General features: G+C 39.9%; 1 protein-coding gene and 1 non-coding gene across 8 annotated transcripts in view; one reads left to right on the top strand and one right to left on the bottom strand.

Moving 5' to 3' along the window:
• The window catches only part of LOC105567998 (nucleolysin TIA-1), a 166,056-nt gene that overhangs the window by 35,070 nt on the left and 107,892 nt on the right, over window positions 1–23,094 (top strand). The window lies entirely within an intron of this gene.
• Trnaa-ggc lies at window positions 12,349–12,421 on the bottom strand. Its single transcript has one exon. It is a non-coding gene; the product is annotated as a tRNA-Ala (tRNA).

The following is a 23,094-nucleotide window of genomic DNA, read 5'->3' on the forward strand; positions in this document are numbered from 1 at the left end:
AGATTGAAGAAAGTTGGAGGTAATAGATAGGGCGGAGTAGGCATCCCACGGAATACCAAATGAGTGAGGATAGACGCCACCCAGTCACATATTCTGTACCCAGTGTCTCAACTCTCGACCTTTAATATCCCTCCATCCTCATCCGCGATCCTTCCATTCCCTGTTCAATTCCTAACCGTGCTACTACGTTATTTCTTCTTCGCCAGCCAGCGAGTCGTTTCTCTCCGATATTCTCAAGCTACCTAAGTCTGCGCGAGAAATAGCTGAATTCGATTTGTCCAAGTCACCAAAACTTGCTACGGTAAACTAACGAGTGCGAATTTAATGATTTTATCCGTTTCCGCTGTCTGACTAGCTTTTCCAGTGTTAGGCGAACGTGATTTGTAACGTGATAAAAATTGACGTCTGTACGCAATAGCGAATCAATTATTGCTTGATGTAAGTTTAACATTAATATAATTATTAGTGCACCGATGCTGTGTAATATGATTTCGACTCTTCAACTTTACGGCCGAGAAAATTTGGATGAGATTTCCGCCGAGTTCAGTGGGATAGAACCTTATCGAGCTCGCGAAGACAGTTTCCAGCGAACCTTAAGAACTCTGGAACTAATAGCTGTGAGGACTTAAGAGGAAAGCTAGACGAATGAACGAAAAGTCGTGAAAAGTTTCGGATGGTTGTCAAAGTTCGTCGCGAAGTCGAACGATGAACAGGAAATGCTATGTCTAATTGAGGGGCAGTAAGGAAATGATTGTGGCAGATAACCCTGACCTTATTTCATCTTATTTCTTCGGTATTACGCGGCAGCTTATTTTACAAACCCAGCATAACAAGTATTACGATCATTGACACAAACGTGCACGCACGTCCTTTTTTAATAGGAAATATTACACTTTCCATTATTCGGCATGGTGTACATATAATGCCAATGTGAGATTAGAAGCCGGTTATATGCTATCAAGGTTAGTCTTACCATAATGACATACCGCTAACCGCTTTGATAATACTGAATCTACCGCTCTTATTGCTACCCAGGCTTCACAGAACCATCTCACGTAACGTATTATAAAGGTAAATTAGATAGAATCTGATTAGAGAATATTAATAGAGGATTTATTTCTGATTAATGGCATAGGTTATAATTATCACAACATACTCTGCGTATTGAGGCCTATTCATCTCGTACATAAAAAAAGGAATGAAAATTATTTTGAATTAATGTATAATAATGGTTGCATTTTATTTATTTTATAATAAAAGGCAGAAAAACGTAGCGTGAACGAAATATTTATTTTGTATCGTAATTTGAGGTGTTATTTTAAATAATGTAACAACATTGTCTTCTAGTTTATACTATTGAATGTTATTTGCACGTCAGATAAAATTATCTCTTGTTCAAATTCAATTAATGATAGGGAAAAATTAATGGCATTAAAATAATATTTACCAGTTGATTTTTCATATCAGTTTGCATATGCTTGAAATTTTTAGTCAAATTTAATTTTTGATATAACTGTCCATATATAACGATGGTGCTGACAACTTGAATTACCACCGGCGACATAAATGCAAAGAAATAAAAATTGATGCTATGCCGCTGCGAGAATGCGCATAACCTGAGCACCACGTAAACCATCAGACGACGCATCGAACGCACCAGCTGCACTCACATGCTCGTTTCATAAATTCTCGTTGGCGTAATTTGACTCACTGCATTTCGGAACTCTTTTATTACATCGTCAGTTCAAGAGCACTCTCTGCGCAGATGCGCACTTGATTTTTCACGAGACAGCGTATCATGTTTCTCGCATCTTTTAATTACGATTAAGAGTACAGCTCATTAAAAAAAAAACGCGAACGAATAAATTATGAAAACTTGGCCTCTATTTAATTTTTATTTATCGTGACGTTTCGGGCAATCTACTTATAAATTCGCGTTCCGTTTCTTATAAATGTTATCAAATCGCGTGTCGTGTTACATTTCAGCGGGCCATTTATTTTTACTTCTGAAAATTTTCTTGGAGGAATCCTCCTTCGTGAAAATTATCCTCCTTAAAATAAACTGTATAACTTTTATCATTTTGTTAATATGTACAACGCGGCGCGAATTAAGCCATTTCTTTCGACGTTATTGAGAGGTGCGCCAATCCGCACTAGCGGTATAAAGAATATTCATTTTCATCCTACATAGAAACATATCGTGCTGAGCTTTGCGGCGAGTGATACTCGACGTTGGGTCATTAAGAGTTAAGTAGGTAAAGGATGTATCCATGGCGCGGCGCAGTAACTTCATATTACGTCGCCAATCTTTTTAATGCCGTAACGGACGTGAAACGGTCACGAGAAAGAGCGTGATTTTCAACCAAACGACTACACGGCGGAATGTAATCAACCTTTACTAATCCGGGAAACAATGCAATAATGAAACTCAAATATTTTAAAACTCCGCTACCGCCGCCGACCGGAGAAAGCCAACGCGAATGCGCTGTAACGCGTTTGGGGATGGGCGCAACGTGCATAGTAAATGGATCGACCAATATTTGCGGGCTTTTGGCAAACAATCAAACAAACAGAACCTGCACGCCATGTTCGAACTAAATGTTAGTTAGCGCAAGTCAGGTGTGTGTCATTTCCATTAGTGGTGGTCGTGATTGTGTGGCTGTAACGTGCGCCATCCCTTGTTAGTCTCGGAGCATACATTATCCCGTTATATACTTAACGTACGGGAGCTTTAAATCTGTGTATGCACGATATACATATGCCTATGCCTTGAGCCCCGCTCCCACAGTTGCTTCTTTTTACACGATCCACGTTGTCGAGCTCATTTGCATTTCCTTGCTTACATCGCAGCAAATATTTAACGGATATGAATGGTCCTCTGTATCGCATGTCACTTGCTGTATGTATCAAGTTATTGTTTGCAGTTTGATTTGGAGCGCTTGTTATTTGCGCCTTTAGGCCAAGTACAATAATTATATACATACATACGTTACACATAATATTTGTCTTAGAATAACGACAAACTCTTGCCTTTATTAATTTTGTCTCGAATACATAACATTGTTCTTTTCAAATAATATATCTGAAATATTTTTATAAATTGAAAAATATCTTTTTGTGTTAAAAACTAATCTACTTTGCCAAACAGATTCGACGAAAGGCGTTTACTAATTTAACGTGCAAAAAGGAGTAATTATTTGCATCGCGTAATAAAATATGGAACAAAGAGTAAGAAATTTTGTAATGGATCATAAAGAAAGTTTTTCATCGCGCATAAGCAACCTCGACCATTAGCAACGAAATTCCTTCTTCATTACGCGCAACTAAAGCCAGAGCTTCGCCATGGTTGAGCCATATTTTTCTTCCGCGCGGTGTAATCCGTCCGACAGATTGAATCGTCACGGACGAGGTGGATGCAGCTACGTGGAGAGACAGAAACCTGGAAACGACTTTGATAAAGTTACCGAGCGCCGTCCGACAACACGCCGCATCAAGAAGGAAACCGCCGATAGGGCGAGTGTGTCTCTCTCGTGCTCGCGCGAGAAAGTTTATATCGGCAACATTCGGACACGCGGTCGACGCGGTTTTCAGTCGAAAAGCTGACGAACGTGTGCCCGGTCCGCGCGCATCATGGGGGGTTGTAAAGAGCAACGGCTCCGGCGCGGCGTATTTACGAGAAGCACACATCGCGCCGGTACCCACGCCGCCCTCTCCTATTCACATAACTCATCGTCCGCTGACCCATATCCAACTAATTTTCAGATAATTAATATTTCAGTCGCGGCTTTGTTACGCGCGAGTTAATTTCGATTTGGCCACGTTTCAGTTTCCCGCAGTTCCTCCTCCGCGACCACCCCGGCTCGTCCCGCGCTCGCCGCCTCTGGCCGCTTCATCCAGCAGCCACCCTATATACCAACCCCTCATCGCCATCGTTACCCCGCGCGGCCCTCTCATGGACCCTCCTACCCTTTCCCCCTCAGTTAAGCCGTTTCCCGTGAAAAGCGCCGTCCAACCAACCGTGCGCATTCGTACGCGAAGTGCGTGCATAATTTATTTTCAGCGTGCTTTAAAGCTCCAGGCACGCCGGAACGACCGCCCTGAAACGGGCTCGTTGGCCAACGATCCCGAAATCCACGGTATCGGGGCATCGCATGTCGCTTGTTGTGTTTTCATTCGCGTGATACGATGAAGGAGGAATAACAATTTCGCATCTTAACGCGATTCGATCGATTCACGCTATTACGCGCGGTAGAGATGGCTATTGTGCTCTCGCGGATTTTCCGTGTGCTAGGATTAAATAAATGAGCGATGAAACGTTCCGCGCCGCGCGATCGGAAATCCCCGCACAAAGCTGATCTTTTAATGGCTCGATTTAATCGCCGTAATGCATTGTAAATAATTTTAGGATAATATTCATATCTCTCTGGCAAATATGTTTTTGCAATCTATGCCGCCTGCTGAGATCGTGTATTGTAGTTTGCAATACGATTTCACGTTTGCAGCGGCGAGACGTGGATATCATGAAGAACGCGCGCAATTCAGCGTACACGGTAATGAACACGCGATGAGGGAGGGAAAAAATATTACACCAATGTTAACCTTCGCTAATTTATTAAAATACGAACGACTGAATGAGATAATTAAAACGATTGTTTGGAACGCAAATATGTGAAATTAAAGACAGAATTAAATAAACGGTTCGATATAAAATATGATTTCAGTAATTTATCATTGCAAGGAGAGAGACTGTTGCACATAGAAATTCACATCATTAATATCGCAATGATAAATTTATCATTAGCACGATTAAACCGACGAACTTTAATATCAGTTGAGCTTTCCGTTAATGTAGTACAAATATCATGGTCAGAAAATCGCTGCTTAATATTACACATACCTATCGCGTGTTTATCCCTGTGCATGCACTCCCCTTCGTTATATGTTTTGCAAAATATACATACGCAATATTTACGAGAGAATAAAATGTTTTTTCCTGTCCGTTGAACCGTGCTCCGTTGTTTCATAAAATATCAGATTTCTTCTGTGCATTACCCAAATGCACGTTTACATTTATAATCCTACCATCTTTTGGGCATTTAACCATCGTGAAAGTTACAAAAACATAAGCGGTATAAAGGTTTAAAAAACATTTCTCGTCAGTTTATCATAAACACCTGTGAGATGCTATTTGCATATAAAATATCAAATGGAAACAGAAGTTATTTACCAAGAATACATCGAGAGAAAACGTCGAGAAAACAATGCGTCAAAAATATATTTATTTCTGACGGAACTTTAACGTTGTAATAATATATGTTTTAACACATTATTGTGATATATTGGCAAAATAAATATCCTAAATGGCAAAGCTGGAGATTAGATATTGAAAGATAGTAGACAACGTTAATAATAATTTTATGTATATTTGAGAAATATTTCAAGAATAATTTTAGTAGCCGTATAAAGGTTTAAAAAAGCATTTCTCGACGGTTTACCATAAACGCTCGTTAGACGCTATTTGCATATAAAATATCAAATGGAAACAAAAGTTATTTACCAAGAAGAAACAATACAAGAGAAAACAATGCGTCAAAAATACATTTATTTATGTTGAAACTATAAAATAATAATGTATTTCCTTAATACAATGTCAAAATAAATATCCTAAATTGCAAAGCTGTGGATTGAAAATAGAAAAAACGATAAACCTAATAATGATTTAATGTACATCAGACAAATATTTAAAAAAACAATTTAAAAAGTAACGAGTTACATAATGAAAATTTGTCACCTACAATATATTATATTTTTAGACAAATATTCCAAGGAATAATTTGTCGCTTCCTACAGGGGATTAATTGATAGCTATATTATGCACGGATTTGCTAGTGTCATTGTATCCTGTTTATTATTTTAACGTGGCTAATGGAAATGCAAGCACTGAACCGTTAGCAATCATCGATTAATGTTTCATATTGAGTGTGTATGTGTTTGTAGGAGTAAAGCCATTCGCCTGTAAAAGAGGCTTTTATGCTTAGATCATTGACTATATATTCAAGATTGTTATTTATAATGTTTATCTGTTAGTTATGTTCGTTTCAATTTATTCGATTAATTTGAAAAATGAGAAGTTATTGAAAAAATATTGCGCAAAACACTTTTTAAATTCTTTTATTCTTATTTTATATTTAAACTTTGCGAAACAAAGGTGAAAAGGATTTTTAAAAAACGTGGTTCTGATACTAACCAAGATATTAAGGAATAGCAATTTATCTACAAACATTTGTATAACTGACTGCACGTCCTAGATTTGCAAATGTTTCTGGCAAAGATTTATATTCAAGAACTGAAGAATATTTCTCTGCTGAGAAAGATGAAAAACAGTTTCGAGGAACAATACATTCTCTAACTAAACTGGGCGCAAATTCATTCCCTTCTAATATCACGGAAACCACGTTCATCTTACCAAAATATTCAGAGAATAGCTAGTCGTAGAGTGAGACTGTGCTCGCCGGGGGTTGATGGCTCAGGATTGGGTTGGGAGTCTTCGCGTCACCAGGAAATGGCGACCGTTTCCTCTCCGTATCCTCCCTACCGTCTCTCTTCCCGCTGAGAGTTTAACTATGCAGTGTTTCTCAACCTTGCTCTTCCTTTTCTTAAAAAGACTACGAGTACTTACCTACGAAACTAGATCTCATTTAATTTCTCTTCTTCTCGTTACTTATTGTTTACGGCAAAATAACAAACATCAATTTACTGGTAATATTAATTTTTTTAATAAACTAGAAAAATATCGATTCCCCATTTTACTATTTATTGCGTCTCGGTCATTGGTTAAAAAGTATTTAATATTTTGTCTAATAAATCTACATAATTCAAAGAACGTCTCAAACATCTCAAATATACGTGTATTTTATTAAATGAAATATTCTAAGCTAAACGCACATGTAGTTTTTAATTAAACAGAAATAGTATTAAAAGCATGACAATGCAATGGCTTTAAGTTTCGTTAAATACTTGTCATTACGATACAATCTCTGAAAATTATTCTGCAATTTACTTGGGAGATACACCCGAGCGTCAGATTTATGATAAGGATGTGAAGGATATATTTCTGGTGATTACAAATGCCATTTATTTTAGAAGAGTCGCGAGAGTTTGGAAAGCGATGGGACGAGATGGTGGAATAAACAGGTGCGATTACCGATATTAGTAAGATCGTCAGAGCTCAGTTCCGAAATAAGCGGCTGGATATCAGGCAAAATAAGCTACTCGTTTATAACTTGCTGTCTACGAATTCGTACAAAGTACAAAACGCATATCTCATCTGGCAATGTTCTCGCCTTCTCAAATACACGCGCGACCAGGTGCTCCTCGAGCCAAGCTCCGAGAGATACTACGTGCGGCGGGATAGACGGCGGACAGCTATGAATAAATCCGAATGTACGACATCTATAGATGCGCCGAACATATCATGCATGTATACCGCAGCTAGGTATTCGCTTCTTTACTCGCGCCGATATTGCATATCGGAGCACAATTTCTCAGATCATTACATCTCGGTGGGAAAAGGAGAGGAGAGTGGGACGGGGAGGGTACGTGTTAAATCATGCAACCGCCACCTCCACCCATCACCAGAATTCTCCCTTCGTGATTTTTCCGTGTCGTCGGTGCCGGCGCGACCATACCACCGAAGGGATCCGTACAAAAAGGCAATCCTGCCAGGACGGCTACGTGTCGCTGAATTTAAACGTCTGCTTAGTGGGCGTCGTGCATTGTTGTTGCCGCATTCGGATCAACATGTGTATATATCGTGCACACCGATACACAATTAACCGTATTGACGCGCTCGCTGGATATGCCAAGTCTTGCATGTACATTCCTATAAATTTCCTATTTTGTACACATGGCATTGCTATCCCGCGCGATACTGAAACGACAGTGGAGCCATTTAACTTGATGCATGCGTTTGCTGCCAAAACGAAAGATAATAATAAAATATACGCGCGATCTAACGAGAGATCTGATGGTGCGTGCGTTTGCTAAAATGACTCGCATTTTTCACAGCTCTTTCCATGCACAGCTTATTCACCCTGAAGAAATATACGTCAAAGTAAGAATATACAAGAAATGCACACTGCAATTATATTTGACCGTTACTACTCAGTTCACGGTAGCAACTTTCTGATTGTCGTGGAAATTAATACCGATGTGTAGGTGAGATTTTAAATACGTACTGACGTACACACATATATATATATATATATATATATATCAAATCAACATTGTTCTTGTCTAATATTTCTTACTTCTAAACGTATATTCTCCCGGTGACTCACGAAGACAGCTTTATTGAGAGCTATAGGAATCGGTCGTCCTACTTCAGTTTCTTCTATATACTGTCAGATACTATTTCGTATAAAATGTTCTTCGTAAAACAACATCTAGCGAAACCTATCTAACTCCGTGTATTTACGACCATCCGATCCACACTGTTTTTATTGAAATGTATCACCCATTGTGGTAACGGGTGATACGGACTTTGCTCGTGATCGTTACCACTAAAAAGGGATGGAGTGAAAGAGAGAGCGAGAGAGAGAGAGAGGGAGAAAGAGCCCAGTGTAAGATTGGATTTCACGTTTGGTTCGAATACGTACCAGTCGAGAAAAATCGTGAGCCACCGTTCCGTCTTACTCAGCAGACATCTCGAGCATTCGCTTCGGAAGGATACATTGGTAGGTACCTCGGTAGGATATAGGTAGGTGGGCATTATCGAGGAGGGAGACCGATCGAACCGTTCGAATCGAATTTTGAAGAAACGACCAAACGCGCTTCAATGGCGCGAGAACGGTGCACTATGACAAACACGGGACGTAAGGTGGAAAAACCGGTGGAAAGATGAATCTGTAAAACGACGGCGAGCTTATCAAATCGTCGGAGACAATGGTCTCGCGACGCGCCAGCGGACACATGTGGAAATCAAGTATAAAATGACTAGACAAATATGAAGTCGGAGAAATAGATTAGCAAAGAGAGGTGTAACGCGTCGATAAGACCGTGAATAGTGCGCTAACAAAATAGATTTTGAATAAAAATACTATGAAATGTTATCCAAAAATATGAATTATTTCGATACAATAGGTATGAGATTTAAAATACTAAGAAAGTCGTGGAATCTGAAGATGATACCGAAGGAAAACATTGGCATAAAATAAGATGCCGAAAGATCAATATTACTAGAGTTCCAAAGACACTGATGCAATTAATGCAATGTGAACTCATGGATAGAGTTTGCTCCAGTGAAGAAGATTCAAGATTGACGGTCAACGAAGTCCATAACGGATCGAAGAACAAGCGATGCGAGAAAACGGAGAGGAGAGCAGGTAAGAAGCGACCAAGGGAAGGACTTGAGTTTGTCGAAATCAGACTAACTTAGCTTAGCGCCGACTTCCAAGAGCATCGACTTCACCGATGGAACAGCCAATACCCGACGGGCTGCTGGCTCCTGATTTCGTTGGCTGCTGCGGGCCGCCTCCGCAGCCCCCAATAAGCCGAAAGATGGGAGCAAATATTGGCGGGCGGCAAAGTAGGGCGGGGGTTTGCTCAGGCTGATGCAAAAAACGTCGTCGGAAAGATAAGGAAAAACTCACGGAAAAACCGAATCGCTTAGCTCGTATTAGGAAGGACAAAGAACTGATAGCGGAGCGAGTGTGAGCGAGAGAGTAAGAAGGCAGGCGAAATGAGGGAGGGGTGGAGAATGCTGGTGACGCGAAAGAAGTTGAAGGACCGTCGGTGAAGCCAACGGAAGTGGCAGGAGGTTTCTCTCCCGGGATAAAGAAGACTAGATAGGAGAAAGGAAAAGACTGTGGCTGTAAAAAAAGAGAGACCGAGCGAGTAAGCGAGGGAGGTGCGCAAAGATAAGAGAGAAAAAGAGAAAGAGATAGTGATAAAGGGGTGAGGAGAAGGGGGAATTAGGACAAACGGATAAGTAGGAGAGGTGAAAGCGTCGAGTGCGCTTATTTGTCTTGACACGAATTTATTTTCCCGTCTGAAGAAACCTGGGATGACGCCGCCGTCTCTTGCGCGCGTCCCGTGGGATACTTATCCCACTTTGTTATGTCGCGAGGTCCCACGGTGACGAGGGAGACACATCATTCTGATGCGAGAAGTAGGCAATCTGCAATCTTCGAAGCTTCTGCTTTGCTAATTGTTCGATACTGTCTAACATTCCATTGGAAATCTCGTTCCGTTTATCACTGACAAAGCAGTTTTTGCTTTCCCTCACTCTCTATGATAGATTTCGTAATATTGACTTAACTGTCGGAATATCATGCTGTCAAATTAATAATTTCACTTTGATCTGACGCGCAGGTTGATGCAATATTACCATTGATTTTGTGGATTCGGTAATGCTGGCAATGATATTTCATTGTAGTTTCTTAATTGTAAAATAGATGCTCATTTTTTTATATTTATTTTCTACATGAGAAACGGCTTGTTTTGTAAGACATTTATTGGCCCATCCACGTAGATCTAGAGTTCCGACGGCCATCGTGTTACGTGATTTTTCTTGTAAGCAACTCGACGGAGACAGATCGCCCTCGTAATTGATGAAACGATGGCAAACAGCGTCGAAAAAGAATTGTGACACACACGGTTAGCAATCCGTCTTACAATTTCACGAGTAACTTGCGCATTTACGCTTAGGTAACTTACTTGACGTGTAATGTTAAAGTATTCGCTGCGGGATTGTCTTCGACACGAGAAATACAGCGAGCAAACGTGTTTTACCGGATGGATGCATTCGCGTCATAGTTATCGCGATTTATCATAACGCTGGGACCGCGTGAAAGGCACATTAAGATCGCCAGACGGTGAGCCTTCGCCAAGTTGTATTCGTTCCGTTTCGGATGAAAGCGACCTGAATGATACCGGTAAGGTGGACCGCGTCTTTCACATTTTTGCCTCGAGCGAAAATGTACGAGCTTCGGCAAAAGTGGCACTACTTCAAACGAACTGCCTAAAGATAACCTGCTGCCTTTGCCCGCGGCGCACACGTACCGGCACTATTTTTGCAACGGCAAAACGAAGCGTATTTCAGATTTTGCAATTTCGTAGTACACCTGCTAGGATCTCCGGAGCGCGCTACGTAACCTAATCCTAATAAGTCGGCCTTTAAAAAGTTTCGTAACTCTGTCAACGAAAATAAGATAACTTTACGGATGAAATCAACAACTTTTGTGCTTGCTAATAAGTTTTATGATAATAATGCTGTAAATTATAGTATTACTTCGCACAAATCTCAGAGATTAGGGATATGAATGTTAAAATCAAGCGACTACATTTTTTACAAATCATATTCCTTCTCCCCATATTTAGCCTTTTGTAAACTTTATCGGTGCATTAATTAAAGAAGAAATTGAACGCAGCTGGACTACGAATATAAAGGAGATATCAAACGCATTTAGACAACGAATATAATAATAAAAAAAGAAGATTTAATGCACGCGCGCGTATGTAATAAAATAAAAACAGCAATTATTCCATTCATCATTGATTAAGAAAGGTATTTCCTCCCCGTATACAATTGCTACATCATATTTCGACAGAAAATGAAAAATTTTAACAAGATATACGATCGGACTTTCGATAACGGATTAATTATTATTCGTATCCGAGAAGTGAATGCACGTAGTACTTTTGCTCGTTAGTATCATGATCGTTCTCCTCACGAACCGTCTATTGATTATCGTACGTACGTCTAAAGCTCAGGGATCACACGTCATCTGCACATTAATGCAAACGATAGAATACGTATCACATTGCGCATATGAACTACGTATATACATTGTTGATATTAAACCATACTATGGTATAAAAGAATTACGTACTACATGTATCTTTACATGCTCAAATATAACGGATACGTTGTCTGTTTCCAATTTCATTTATTTAAGACATAGTTAATTTCTTCCTCTCGTCAAGTAAGTTTAATCAAGGAAAAAAACTGTTTTCCATATTAATGAATAAATGCACAATTTAAAAGATTAATTTTGTACACGGAAAGATCGGCTAAGGCCAAAATAACTAAAATTCAAATGTTGTCGTATAAATAATAAGGGCATCTACACTGTTTTGCGTTGCAACATTCACTAAGTTTGCTGCACAAAACGCATATAGTTGTCTCCACTACTTATCATACCAATGTGGATATGACCACAGATATAGCTGTCCCAAATATTACTATTTATTGAGTATGTGCCAACCCTAATTGGACATGTGGTAACCACATCGGTCTCTCCGTGTACCAAAACATTTAATTTAGCGCCAGAATATGCGTAATAGTAATAACTAGACCAGGATTTGAACCTGGGATCTTCCGCTTGCCGGGCGAATGCTCTTCCAACTGGGCTATCCAGGCCCACGCTCGAAATCCCTCTCGCTTACCTACTTTATTTCAATGAATAAAGTAGGAATAGTATACTAGCAGCGCGACTCTAGAGCGATGCGCGGCATCTCATTCAACGGTTTAGTAGACCATCGTATGGATGCAGAATGGCCACCCCCGAAGACCCCTCTAGTAAATAAACAAATTCTCCACCGTTACCCTGCCTGAACGACAGGTTATCCTCAGAGGCGAATGCGAAACGGGCATGGCCTCCATGGCAATAAATAGGGGTGTATCTTCGGGGAGGTAGGCACTAAAAGCGCCACTTCTTAATTTTCGGCGAGAAAAATAACGGGCTAAGACTAGACATAAAATAAAATCAGAGAAAGAGAAAGGGTGAGAGAGAGAGGGGGGGGGGAGGCAAAGAGGGAAAAGAACACTTGTGGCTCATTATTGCTATATTTCCGAAATGGCGAGATATTGTTAGACTATAAAATATGTAACAGTATATATTTACACATTTAATGAAATGGATCCGGCGCGATCGAGAAACGACATCAAAATTCCATCGTCGCCCGCATAATATACGATTATCCTCGCCATGATCGATGCTTTCAAAATCGAGATCCATTCATGCGGTTATGTAGGAGGAAATCGAAGGTCTCCTCCATATTCGGCAGCACTCGAACTCTGGCCGAGAACGCGAGTCTCCGTAATTACGGCTTATCCGTAATCGTGACTTCATCAGATCTCGGCATGCGGATTTCGAATGATGCCTTGCTTGATTACTTATCGGTTGGATGGAAACGCCTATGCGTGTGTGAACGGATCACCCCGAAAAATAATATGTACGTGTGTCCGCACTTTTTCACGGGAATGGCAGCGTCGAGTGCCGAATAGAAAACATTTGGTGGAAACACCGAGGTATCCGTCAGTAAATGAAAATCTATAGCAAAGAAAATCAATGAATGTAAGAAAAAGGATTTCTGCAGCGGCTGATTAGAATATATGTATAAAGGCAACGAGTTTGTAAATAAAAAATTCTTTCTTACAATTCCTTACATTTTTTAGTACAAACGATACATCATGTCAGATAAATTTGATTCACAAAACGTGAGCCAGATGTTCTGTATATCAATTATTTTTCTTATTTTTCTTAGCAGTGGTGACTTCATAAACATTGTAAATACAATATATTGTTGCGCCCGCATTAATACGACCCTTTCGAGTGAACCGAATCGGGTCGCAATCGTGAAGAAGTCGCGAAAGATTCCCCTAACAATCCGCTGCGCTGCTATTAAAAACAATCATTAAGGCCTGGTTTTTCATTTTTTTATTAACTATTAACCAGAAGTTAGTCGATGCTCTGTCTCTTCCTAGATAATAAAGATAGGGGAAAAAATGGAGAGTCGACTAAGCTCTGGCCAACAATTAAGCGGAAAATGAAAAACCTGGCTTAACAATAAGTGAGAAAGTAAAGGACATCGAAGACGATAAAAAGAATGGAACTTAATTGTATCGAAGATAAAAGTCATGTTTGCCATTGATATGGGTAGACGGTGAGAGAGTGAGAGTAATCTCCCAATTAAATCTTTGTTGTACTTTCGGATGCGCAAAGTTCTTCTTGTACCGAGCTGCCATCGGCCTACATGGGATTTACCGGTGAAACGGAGGTAAGCTTGTAAACTACATGATTTATGGTTCGAGGTAGATCTGATATTTAAGCACGAAATTTTTAGTTTATTCTTGCAAACGATATTTTCGACTGTTTGCTAAAAAAATAATTAGTAATTATCTCGATAATATGATTATTATTAATTTTCGACCATTATACGCCCTCGTAAATATAAATGCAAATTTGGTTTCGTATAAAAAGCTCGAATATGAGGGATATGTTGAGCCACGCATGTCAAGTTAGTGATGTATAAATGTTTTCCACAGATGTCCAGTTATTGGACGTTCCGTACTGTCGCATCGTTTCATTAAAATTATATACAGTTTGCTGCCCGCAAGTGCATAGTTAAATGCGAATCATGCACACGCACGTGTTTTCATACATGCACACACCCTACCAGCCGGATCGACTCCAACGTGGCTTTATTAACGCTCCTTTTACGAAGATGCGCTGTACGTTTATTTAACGACCGTATTCGACTTGTTATTTATTGCCATTTATTTCATTACTCCGGTTTATTGAATTTCTCAGTTGTATTAATGAAATCGTGACGATCAACGCATCCGGGTCATTTAATTACCGTTTCCACGAGTTTGCTCGTGTATTTATGGCGGCGGTACTATTAAATTTTAGAGTTCCTTCTTTTATTAATAACTAGGTCAAGAAGTCCATTCGGATCACGAAGTTTACTAAGCATCCACAATTGCTTTACTAAAGCTTTATTCGCATTCCGTCTACTAGTACAATTTTAGGTAATTCACATTTATCATTCATATTTATCGCTCACATTTCCTTTACCATCAATTACACAATGCATTCATAAATTTTCCATATAACTATACAGTGGTTAGAACAAGTATTTATACATCCTATCTTGAATAACTTTTACCTCGTGGTGGATAGTTGTTTATGAGAAAGGAATTTTGCGATGTTTTTTATTCAATATATCGGTTCGACTGAAAATAATATTCTGATAGAAATATTGCAGTGTATTACGTCTATAAAATTATCACGAAAAGGTTGGGATATGTAAAGAGTGCTTTTACCCGCTGCATATTTATAAAGATCAGCAAACAATATTGTAAAACAAATGAGGAGTGCGTTAATAAAGGGTGATATTTTCTAACAAAGTAGACCAGAGCTATAATTATGTGGCCTTTCATGGTCTTCCTTTTCATTTGCAAGAGGCAAACATGTGATTGTATCGATTGCTGTCAACAGTTATTGCGGGCTTGATCTATGAGATCAGCACGCGAATGGAGAAACGCGAGACACGTGTAACATTTATACTTATTCCGAAATAACCGGCAGGCGTTTTGACACTGGTAAAATAGTGATACCGTACGAGGAAGCCGTGAAAAGTACACCCGCGTCTTATAACGCTTGCATTGATCGGGCTAGAACGCTTACGGCGAAGCTTACAGGGAAATCGCATTAAGTTTAGCCGCGACGCAATTCATAATTCCATTATTAACCCTCGCGAAAGCGGAGCGCCGATGGGTCGCTTTGTTCGGCTTTAAACGAGCGGTTTTACGTTATATCCGGCAGCTTCCTAAGCTGAAGCCGAGCCCGAGGCGGGAACGGCAAGCGTTCGCTTCTAAAAGATCACAAAATCTTCGTTAACTTTAGTAGCTGTATATATTCGGGACTTCAACGGAACCCTGCCACTCATGGTATATAATCATTTCTTCGCCGTATCGTCGGGGGGTGGTTCTGTAAAGAAACTGACTTGAAATTTTTATTCCTTCCTATTGGTTATTTAGATTTGTTGATCGGATAACGTCTGCAAGGCAATCGGAATTTATTTATTCAGCGAGGATATCCGTTATTCACTATCAGCAGCAATATACCTCGAAATATTGATCTCTGTAAATACATTATATATAGGCATCTTGCTAAATAATAAAGTTATATGAGTGATTACAGATGTCGGTGATATAATATTTATTAATAACCGTAGTATTACTTGTGTATGTAATGATTACGACGATAGGTTTATGATGTTACAAAGATTAACTGTGGTACATTATAATCACGCTTATGGTTTAAACGCGTGAGCGTATGTTACAGAAAGTAGCTATTTTTGTATCAGATGATACACCCACACAATATGATATTATCGAGCATATATAATTAGAAGGCGAAACCTCGAGTTGAATTATTTTATGTTACAGGTACATACCACTTCTTCACGTGTGTTTTTTTTCTTTACGTATACGAACGAGTGCGCACATTTTCCGAATAAAAAATGTCGCATTCTAACGCACGAAGTTTTGCGGGTGTTATTAATGCAACGCGAGTTTGCTCTATTTCGGGTCATTACTTTTATATGACTATCCTCGAATCGGAGACTCGCTTGAGTGTGAAATAATGGACGAATTATTCTCATTGCCAACGATTAACGACAATTACCAAGATGATATTTGCGTCGCATTTATAAATGAAGAGTGTTTTCATAATCTCCAACGTTATTAAACCTTCAAGTATGAAGTTTATCCAAGGTTAGTCGTAATTATTATAAGAAGTTGGGGCGTGTTCGAAGATCTTACCTTAATGAATTTCAGATAATTCCTCGATGCGATGGAACGGGATACTGTTTCCGTGATACGAATCTACGCATTTATTTTCATAATGTTTGTTTCGATTAAAGAATACACTTAATATGAATTGATTACAAATTCAAACTTAATGATAGGGGGTAAATAAATTATGAATCTTTAATCGAACATCGATTTTAAGCTCGCAATAAAACGTAGATGCGATATAACGGTTAAAATTCGAGTTCAAACAATGGTTTCTCGCCTAGCGTATCGATTAATAAACGTTGTAATTAAGGTAACATGAATATTCATATATGTATTATAATTGCTGAAATAACAGATACATGCAACGATGTTATCCGATGCTTATATTATAGTAATAGTATTTCTGTATTTGTATACGTGCACACATGTGGGTCGATAAATTATCCAAGTTTTAGGGAATGAAGGATGCTTTGAACAATGCTTAGCAGTAATGGTTTAATTGTTTACTTTTGCAACAGCTTCGACTTTTCATCTTCTACTCAAACTGACAAATTTCGCTGATATATTGGCAACTTCCTAATATAATGTTACCAAATCAAAGCATGATAATCAGAGATTAATAAATCATGAATCTGGCATTGGTAACCGATAGACGAAAGAGAGTGCAGAGCCGGCAGATGATATAAAATTATTTAAATCAGAGTCGTATATTTTTGAGCAAACGGACACCCACGCGCGAATTCGTCTAACCGCCGTATCCGCTCTCTTTGCCTCAGCGTGGATTTCATTTTTTCCCTCGGTAAATCCATCAATTTGAAATGCAGACGGATGGCGCGCTTGACCGGCGGAAGGATAAAAGGGGCGGTGGGAGAAACGAACCGTGGCTGCAACCACCAGGGTTGTCGGGTAGGTAACGCTGCGTTTGCAGGTAGGAAAGGCGAGTAGGAGGGTTGCTAGCCAGGCATAGCCGTACAGTACAAGCAAGCAAGCAAGCAAGCAAGCGGGCAAGCTTTCACTATAGAATGCATTGAATCGCACCGAACTAAAAACAGCTTTCTGAATGTTTTATATACGGGACTACACGACCGAGGCTCCGCAGCCCTCTCCCCCCCTACGTACGCAATCCCCTTGCGTTATCAAACTCCTGGCTTTATGGCGGTGCGGTTCTCCTCTCTGCCCTTAACATTCCCGCTCGTCGTCTTTCCGTATCCCTCATATTCGCTTCGGCTCGGTTTCATTCTCCATCGCTTTTCGCATTCTGCACCTCGCTACGTCGCTGTGTGCGAACGTTTTTGCATCGGTTTAGTTGTTACATGTTGCAATGTCAAGCATCTCTGTTGGCGAAATAACGAAAAAATACCGCGCGTTATCAGTTTCCGCGTATCAGCATCGGCCGAATAATTTCGCGATGTGTTTACAAGAATAACCCAACGAGAAACGTCGGAATATTAATTAACTACATATTATTTTTGCACGCAATTTCTGCCACGCGTAATAACCACACATTTCAACTATTTGTTAGGGATGTACCGTAAAGCGAGCGAAACGAGGTTCGTACATACACACGCAGATAGTTGTGATGCTATAAACGCTGAAACTTGCATTGTTTACTTTAAATTTCATTCAACAACACAACTTGTTTCCATCGCGCGTGTGTACGTCCCTGTCTTTCTCTTTCCCTTTCACCACCTCATTACCCTTCCAACTGCTTCCTCTTACCTACTTACTCCCCTTCGTTCCCCGTACCTCACACCACCTGGCGCGTTGAAAGTTTCGCACTGTGCAGTTTGTCACAGACCCCCGTAGCTTAGGCTGGCAGGTGCGCTTACCGCGTGGGTATGGACCGCGGCTCGCTTGCGATTAATGGAAAACGACATAAGCTCCGCTGATTCCACCATCCTTGCCGCTAATGACCTCGAACTCCGTCAGAAGGACGACGAGATCTTCGTTTCACTCATTAACGGTAAATCCGTGACGGGAAGGGAAATCCGCCGTACAGATGGAGCACGATACGAAACTCACGCGAAACAAGATTCCGAGAGGGAGAGAGAGAGAAAGTTTATTTGACGATCCGGTGAATCACGTCCCGGAAGGTAGAAGCATTTGCTCGGTGCGGTAATAGCAACAATTTATTATCCCCCGTGCACAGTACACGCTTTTAATGACGTTAACAAGCAGATAAAGACTCTAAACGCGTGCGCCAATCATTCGTCGTCATTCGGAAAATCATTGATCCAATTTCAAATGTTGCTTTTATCACGCACGATAATGCGCAGTATTAAATTGCTCTTCGCCGTGTTCATTTTCACCGAGCAAGGTTCGCAAGTTGTATCGGATCTATTGATACACGTAATGCATATATATCATTTTTAAAATCAATCTTCTCCCTAGTGACGGAAAAGCTGTCGAATTAGTTTGCAGCATAATTAATAAGAAGAGTGTCATCCTTCTCGTGCGCGTTATCGCAATAAACTTTTAACGTACAGTCTGAACTGCAGTTTACCGGAGTCATCGAGGGTAACTTGGGTAATTGTATGCACACCATTATCGTTTCTTTAGACACGACGTAACCATAGCAACATATTGTCATTAGCTATTAGCGATGTAAGACTTCATAATAGTGCATATCAGCGAAACACGAACCTGCTGGCATTCGATGATGTACAATACCGCGGCATAGTACCCAATTATAGATATCCCGTTGCTGAACTTCGATGCTTCCGTATCTTGTTTCGTTGTATCTGTGTAAGATACAACGGTGATATGTGGCGTTACGGTACTATCATTGATGCGTGCGCGAGTACTGAATCAGTCGACGGTTGGCGGTTGATGGAAAATGGCTAGGGAGGTCAATGACAAATGCCAATAATACGATTGCAGTTAAGCGAGATTGTTCCATAATAGATTCCATGATAATAGTATTATCATTGTAATATTATACATAAATGCATAATTAACTTGAATATAACATATAAGCACATAATATAATCGTCGCATGTACAGTATTACGATTAGTAATTGTATATTTAATCATTCTAATTTTGCATTGCAAATTTATGTCTAATAAGATATGAACTGATTTGATTTACCGCGAAAGAGAGATTATTCAGAAAGAGGATAAATAAATATGTTTATTTTTCGTAATAAGGCAGCTACGTAAATGAAAGGTAAATTGCGAACATGTTAATTGAATATCTATGTTATATTGTTCAAAATATTGAAATATAATCGACTTGTGATATTTTTATCGATAGAAACAGCAATCTTTGAAAAATCTGAAACTTATCATTGCATTACAATTGAGAATTATATCGATGATAATAATCGCTAATCAGCCTAAGGGCAGAGTTTCGGGATAAAGAGTTGGTGCTTACAAATGCGTATGACATCTTGCAGAAACGTGCGTGAAGTGTTTCGATATATTCATAAGCGATTAATAAATATATGGGCGTGCTACTTGCCGCCGCTTGCTTGCCAAACTCGAGTGGCTTACTCGAACGAAGCCAAAACCTTCCCCCTTCGCCGAGTTCCATCAGCAATCCTTCCCCTCCCTTCACGAACTCGCGCCTTACTGCCGCCGGTGGTTAGTTTTCGGATATGGGTAATAGTAATTCGTTTCAGTTTCGGCGCACGGAGCCGTAGGGTGGGTTCCTAAATCATCAGATAATTACTTTGGTAATTAATTACAACTCTGTTGGGCCGTGGACCCACCAGCCACGCCAGTAGTAGTAAAGTAAAGGGAGAGAACGTGCCCCACTAATAAACGAGCCGTCGACGCGCCTCTCGCTCCTCTCGCCGACGTACGCTCGTCGCGTCCAACCCACTTTCCATTATTCTTCCTATTATAAATCACTCATCAACTCTTTTTAACGCGCTTCCTCTCTACCCCCCGTTCCTTCTCGCCGCGCATCGCCGCCGTTGCCGCCGTTGCCGCCGCGCAAGAAGCGAGAAGCTGTGCTCAACGTCGCTCATGGATCACCTAAAAACCCTCACCGCGAGAGGAATGGATCGCTCTTACTTTGACTTCGATGACAATTATACTATCTAATGGTCGATACGAGATTACCAAAGTGATTACATTTGTTTCAGGCACCAGGTTATTGTGGTATATTTCGAAGGCTCTTTTGTTCGACTTCAAAATATCGAGGATTGAAAGATTTTGTTAAAATAATTAATAAATCTCTCTTTTCTCGTTTTAACTGAATTTTCATGGGTAACAACAACATAGCTATCAATATTTCAACATTGAGACATGTTTTTAATCAATTATTATGCATTCTCTATTTAATCATCTAAACTATATTCTTAATAACATATTAAAGTTTTTTCATAAGATATATTTAAAACATAAAAAAACGACAAGTTAATTAGCAAGATGAAATAATATGACGCTTTTTAAGAGTATACCTATTATACGGAGAAATGAAGGACGCGTTAGCCTCGATGAACAATAATTCCAACATCACACAATCATAGGTTTGCAAGTTTGACAACGCAGATCGTACAAGTTCTTTGAGACATCGCAACAACTTAGGGCTCAAGACTTCAGTAGCGAGGTTTATAAGATACATCTCAATCCAGAAAGTTACCAAACAGTCTCGGTACGGTTACTAGCGCTCACATAAGTTTCTAAGTTGGCCGTCCATTAGTTAATTGTGGTTTCCGGATCAGGATTCTACCAGACATCGCGTGTCTTTACGACAAATTGCTAAGAGAAAGCGGTTTAAGAGCGTATGCCGCTGGTGTACTACGGCGAAGGTGGTGCGAGAGTATGAGGGTAGGCCGACTGAAGTGATGTCGTACGCTGGGGTAAGTTTGACGATCCCCGCATACCACGTTGCTGATCAATGCAAGTAATCAGTCTTGCCGTGAATACCCCGACATGACAGCGCAGCCATCTCGAACTTCACGACGTTGCTCTCTGTTCTCAATTTCAACCTCCTCTTATCGATGACCCACCATCTACCGTTACGCAAACTTTTCTGATCGTTCTAGTTATCGAGGCACCAAAGAAAGGACGCCCGAAGCTGCTATCCGTTGTTATCGCCGTGGGCGCAGACTTCCACTTCTCTGAAAAAAATTACGATGCACACTCGTGGGCATCCGAGAGAAAATAATGGCGATTTATTATCCAGAAGATTGACGTTCCATGCTGTTAACGGTCCCGGCGAGTAAAGTCACGGTGGCGGAAGCTCAATGCTCCGAAAGACGATATTAAGTCTATCATTATTCTTTAACGTTTATCCGCTCGTTTAAATAGCCATTCAATATATCTATTCAATATTAATTATGTAAGCCCCCCCCTCTCTCTCTCTTTCTCTCTCTCCCTCTTTTCCTAAATCTTTCTCCAATAATATATTTTATTTCAAGAGAAGACTGATGAAGCGCAACGGAACTCTTGACACGCGTTGCCACGTGTATAAGGAAACCATAAATAAATAAACACTTATGGTGAAAGGTTATACTTGTCTTCGCCGAAAATCCGATTTGAGAGAAATGTGTTCGCATGGAAATACGAGAAACGCTAAAAAATATCGCAAGGTTGTCCTTTCTTCGACACAACGAATAACCTGGCAGTGATTTTCCATCGCGATGAATAAATTGGTAATCGAGTTATCGGGATTCGGAGTCGATGGGGGTGGAAGAAATTCGAAATCCATTCAGTCAAAGTGGCGATGCTGGCCTCGGGTACACCAGCCGTGTCAGAAAACTCACGCCAATGGGGATAACGCCCTCTCCAAGACGATAATGTTGCAAATTTATATTCCGAAGGCGATCGAGCAAAGCTGCTGAATGTGCACTCTTGGCCGCGACTGGTCTGCCCTTCTCAGAATGCCACTCCCACCCCTCCTAAACCACTTCTTTCGCGTCTTTTTCTTCGTTTTCTCTCGCTCCTTCTCGCCTTTCATATCTTTTGTGCATGCCATACAGCTCGATGATGTTCGACATCTTGTCGTCAATCACAAAGTGACAATCAATTTTTCATATTACAATTTTCTGTTCTCTGCAGCTTTCTCGATTCTCGCCGCAATAAAGCAAAAGCGAGTACTTCGATAGGACACTTTAACATGCTTTCACGCACATTACCTGGTGGATTTATACATTGCTGAACTTACTCAAGTTTTTATCTCTCAATGTGATTATTTTTTTTATATTAATCGTTATTAATATGAAATCTTTGTTCTTTCTGATAACATACTATGTGAAAACAGCATACTATGTAAAACTTTGATGCATTCGTGATAAGCAATATTGGAACATGCCAATCAATTTCATTATTGCATATCAATATTTTTTGATGAAATTGGTTAAAAAGAACGCTTTTTCCGACCATACGAGTATTTCCCGGTTTTCAAGTACAAGACAAACATTCAGAGGTTGGTCGATCCCACTCATGAAACTACTACCCAATATTAACTTGAATTCAAAAATTCAACTTCACATTTTTTTATTAAAAATTTAATTGCTATTAATGCTATTAAACAAGAATGTTTAATATTTATAGT

The sequence above is a fragment of the Vollenhovia emeryi genome, unplaced genomic scaffold (assembly GCF_000949405.1).
Source record: "Vollenhovia emeryi isolate VEMERY1.0 unplaced genomic scaffold, V.emery_V1.0 DF939132.1, whole genome shotgun sequence".
NCBI classification, from domain to species: domain Eukaryota; kingdom Metazoa; phylum Arthropoda; class Insecta; order Hymenoptera; family Formicidae; genus Vollenhovia; species Vollenhovia emeryi.